Source organism: Octopus bimaculoides, chromosome 14 (genome assembly GCF_001194135.2).
Source record: "Octopus bimaculoides isolate UCB-OBI-ISO-001 chromosome 14, ASM119413v2, whole genome shotgun sequence".
Taxonomy (NCBI): Eukaryota; Metazoa; Mollusca; class Cephalopoda; order Octopoda; family Octopodidae; genus Octopus; species Octopus bimaculoides.
Genome location: NC_068994.1, coordinates 53,550,035 through 53,555,232, shown reverse-complemented (window position 1 = coordinate 53,555,232; position 5,198 = coordinate 53,550,035). Strand labels below are relative to the sequence as shown.

The window sequence follows — 5,198 nt, the reverse complement described above, 5'->3', positions numbered from 1 at the left end:
CAAAGGGATTAAGTTGATTACATCGACCCCAATGCATAACTGGTATTTAATTTATCGATCCCGAAAGGAAGAAAGGCAAAGTCGACCTCAGTGGAATTTGAACTCAGAACGTAGCAGACAAAATACTGCTAAGCATTTCACCCGGCATGCTAATGATTCTGCCAGCTCACTGCCCTTGGTACACTCAATAATGTGAGATAACCTATGTCTGAAAAGATGGAATGATTATCAATTGAATGCTTGTGATCATATTTTTGTTAGATCAAAGCTGACCTGGGGTTAAACAGTAATTGATATTCAGGAAGATATTAATCTTGTCCATTCATCCATAAAATGATGACTGTGGCATTATGTGACATAATGATTTATGTGTGAATTAGATTGAAGTGAAGGTGAATAGTGCAGTGTCAGCTTCACTCACTTGTGCAGCCCTGTTTTGATCCGGTGGCTATCAAAGGTCAAGATGGCTGAAGTTGTGTCTGGATGCAGTGGATGACCAGGATTTCTATGGTGTCTCATTGTGCTCTTAACATTCCATAATACTTGCTGGAATTATATTTGACTGTTAGAGTCACACTGTTCTTATTTTCTCAGTCAACTGGAGTCAGTCTTCACAACCTCAAATAAACAAGCTCTAACTTATTGAGGTTTTAGCAGTTATCCACACTTTTAGCTCACCTATTGAAACAGTTTTCCAGGGTGTGGGCCACTGTGCTTGCTGTAGCTTCATGGAGTTACAGGTGAGAAATAAGTATTAGATAGAGGCCAAAGTGACAACTTATTCTCATAGAAAAGAACATCAGAGGTATTATCCTTCCCTGGACATCCCGTAGACTCCTAGAGGAGAAAATAGTGGATTAAATGCAACAACACATCTAGACTGCCACACTGCATTGTGTATTCCTCTCTTGGATAGAGACATAGCATATCTGGAACGCTAAATCTATAAATCACACCTATTTCTTTTATGAGCTCGGCCAGCTGGAACAAGTCTGATTAGGATTTAGATAACAACAGCAACAACTTTGTTAATGTTATTTTTTTCAAAGTAGAAAGTGAAACTTTTGAAATGTATTCTACATAATCCAAGGTATTCACTTTCTGAATACAGTTTGAGTTATTTAAGTATTAAGTGGCATGTTCAAAACTTCTAATTCACATTTGACTTTCTTCTGTTTCTTTTGTTCGGTTTTTCTTCTTTCCCTGATCTCTGTCCCTTCCTTTCCTCCTCTTTCCCACTTTCTCCTTGATAAGAGAATACCAGGCAGTGTAGACCCAGTTTAAGTTGTAATTAAGACAGCATGTGTGGTGAAAAGAAAATTAAAAGCAAAAACAAAAATAGCCACTCCTGTGCATCAAATTTTCAGATTTTCTAACCATGGAAACAATCTCATAAAAATTCAAAGTTTAATACTCCATACTCCTTCACATAGTTTTAAATGTAAAAAGTGTGCCATCTTCAATAGAATTTCTTAATTTGTTGTACATGTATATTTTAGCTAACATTTTAATTGCCAGCATCAGAACCTGGTACGCATTTAAGATATGATACGGTTGGGTAAGGTATTTTAAATGAGGAGGGTGGTCAATGAGGAAGGAGAAGTGACTAAAGGGGGGGTCGATGGTTGAAAAAGTTTGATGACACCTGAATTAAGATGTGTGTGTGTAATTATATTAATACCTGTTGAAGATTTGAATTCAAAACAGTCCACAGAAAATAAATAAAATAAGCCCCTCCCTGTTCCTTCCCTACAAATAAATAAATAAATAAAATTGCAACCAGTCATTTCCTTTGTGTTCCGCTGCTGTGATGGTGATAATGATGGTGCTGTTGATGATGGTGGTGGTGGTGACATAGGACGATCGTGATGATGTTGATGCTGAGGATAATGATGATGCTGATGATAATGACAATGACGATGATAGCATTGAAAAGGAGCACTTTAAAATGATGATGATGGAGGGATGGGGAGAGGAACAAAATAAGTAGGTTGGTGCTGTTGTTGGTGTTATTGATGATTGTGATGGTAGCATGGAAATAAACTACAGCCATTGAACTAATGTTGATGGTGACTGATGATGTCACTGCTACTGCTGCTGCTGCTGCTGATGATGATGATGATGATGATGAGGATGTTGACTAAGTAGAAAATCAAAGAGATGAAAAAGAAGTAATAAATAATAGACAAACATAAACAAATACACTCAATTAGTGTCAGTCACAAGAAGACACTTCAAGACCAGGGCCATAGCATAAACTTAACTCAAGACATGGAATAAATAAACACAGTCTTCTAGCAGAACGGACAAAACTTCAGCTCAATATTCTTTCTTTTCTTTTTTTTTTTTTTGCTTAGAGGAAATAGCAGAAATTCTGTCTGTGGCAGAATTTAAAGAATTTGGTAAAAAAAAAAATGAATAAATAAAAATACAAAAATACAAAAAAAAAAGAAAAAAAGGAAAAATGAAACAGCTGAGAAGTTAAAGTGAGATTTGAGTAGGTGTATGTGGGAATAGAGGAATTCTGAATTAAAGCATGAAAGAAGGTGAACTGTAGGAGTGCCAATGAATGGGTGGTCAGAAAGGAACCATCCAGAAAATAAAAGACTTCTGTTAGTCGTTTAACAAATTTGAAGTAATGGCTGCTGTTAATTTTTTTTTACTTTTGTTTAACCTTTTTGATACCAACTCATCTGAAACTGTTTTGGATCTGTGATGCAAAAAGCCTTTAGCATTTAAACTGGCCATATGAGGCCAAGATTCCTACCTGTCTTTTTTGCTCAAACCAGCCAGATCTGGCCTTTTACACCAACCTTAATCACGGTTACAACGATGAGGGTTCCAGTTGATCCGATCAACAGAACAGCCTGTTCGTGAAATTAACATGTAAGTGGCTGAGCACTCCACAGACACGTGTATGCTTAATGTAGTTCACAAGAGGATTCAGCATGACTCAGGGTGTGACAAGGCTGGCCCTTTTGAAATACAGGTACAGCTCATTTTTGCAAGCTGAGTGGACTGAAGCAATGATCATCATCATTTAACGTCCACTTTTCTATGCTGGCATGGGTTGGACGGTTTGACTGGGCTGGCATGCTGGAAGACTGCGCCAGACTCCAATCTGATTTGGCATGGTTTTCTAGAGCTGGATGCCCTTCTTAACACCAACCACTCTGAGTGTAATAGGTGCTTTTACGTGCCTCTGGCACGGGTGCCATTTGCGTGACACTGGGGTGCGTTTATGTGCCACTGGTATGAGTGCCAATTTGTGTGACACTGGTATCTGCCACAACTGCAATTTTTCTCAGCTTGATGGGTCTTCTTCTCAAGCATGACATGATGCCAAAGGTCTTGGTGATTGCCTCTGTGAGGCCCAACACTCATGTGAAATAAAATGTCTTGCTCAAGGACACAACGTGTGGCCGGGAATCGAACTCATGACCTTACAATCACAAACTAAATACCCTAACCACCTAGCCACATGCCTACACATGAGGTAATCCATGATTAATTCAAAATGATGTGAATGAATAAGTGTTACATTTGAGTGTTGAAGGGTTGGTGATATAAATTAAAACCTTCCATCAAAATTTCGTTAATTTTTTTTCTAAACACCAAATTAATAATGACAAAGTTATTTTAGTAAATTCCTCAATATTTTCAAAATCAATTAAGATAAAAAAGTAACATATTTCAACAAATATTTAAGGGGTAAGTCTTTTGGACTAGAGATGTTTTGGATCTTTGTACATGTGTATGAGGGTGTATGTGAAGATATATAGAAATTTATGTTTGTATATGTGTATGGGTGAATGTATATAGAAATCTGTGTGTGTATGTAGGGTGGAATGTATGTGTATGTAAGTATATTTGTACGTGTATGTGTTAATTATGTGTGTGTGTGGATGTATGTAGAAATTTGTTTACATATGCAGGAGAATGTATGTATGTGTCATTATGTGTGGATATGTGTATGTATGTAGAAATGTGTGTATATGTGTGTGTGTCAGAAATAGTGGAGGTAGAAATCTATGTATAGGTATGGTTCTGTATGTGTGTGAGTGTATGTGCAGAGGTATATCAAAGTCTGTGTGCATGTAAGTGTGCATATGAGTGTATTCAGGGCTGCCCCTAGGGTTGCTGGCATCCCAAGGAAGATGAACTTCAGCATGTACAAGCCGACAATCATGGAAATTTCCTTGTCTTTCTCATGCCCTCCTTGATGCCCCCCTACGGCAGGATGCCTTGGGTGACTGCTCAAGTTACCACTACCTTGAGCCGGCCCTGTGTGTGCTTATATATGTTTGGTGGTCTTTCATGCAGATGTTAATTTGTGTGGCCATGTATGAGCGTGTGTGTGTGTGTGTGTGTGTGTATATATATATATATATATATATATATATATATTTACACCACCTGTCCTCGTCTGTTGTTGTTTTTTCGTATATTCTCCCATATATATATACACCTGCTTGCAAGAGCTCTGAATTTCTCTGTGTATATTTACAGGAGACAGTATTTCATTTATAAAATGTTCAATGGATTTATATTTAGAATATTTTTCTAATGGTTATATTGTGTGTGTGTGTCAGTGAGAGTGAGACTGATATTGAGTGAATATATGTAAATGTTTGTGCATATATATATGCATGTATGTATATGTAGGAGAATGAGTGTATTTGTAAATTTATGAATGTATATGTGTGTGTATGTATATATGAATATTTGTATGACTCCTCAAACTGTGTGCATATGTTTGAATTAGTCTGAAGAAGAGAAGCAATGCTCCCACCCCACAAGCACATCTGAGGTTGTTTGAAATTGTAGTACTGGGGAGGGCAAGTATGAAAGGAGGTGGGTGGATGTGTGGTTATGGAACAGAAAGAGCAAAGGGAGCCTATGGAGAGGGAATAAGGGGTGGAGGATGATGTAAAAGTTGTGGTATAATAGGGAGTGTGTAAAAGTGAAACAAAAGAGAGGGAATGAGATATGAGTGTAAATGGCGAGAGAGAGAGAGAGAGAGAGGAAGAGAGGGAAAGAAGGAGAGAGAGAGAGAGAGCGAATGAGAGAGGAAGAGAGAGGACAGTTACAGCATGTTTATTTGTGCATGTGAAAAGTTAGAAATAGTGATTTGGAAATTATGTATATGAGAAAAAAATATTGTGGAATAGGTGTGTGTGTGTGTGTGTGTGTGTGTG

At 37.6% G+C, this 5,198-nt stretch overlaps 1 protein-coding gene across 1 annotated transcript in view; it reads left to right on the top strand.

The window, feature by feature from the left end:
• LOC106868554 (protein FAM184A) overlaps positions 1-5,198 on the top strand; it is a 73,359-nt gene that overhangs the window by 6,416 nt on the left and 61,745 nt on the right. The gene's annotated exons all lie outside the window — the stretch shown is intronic.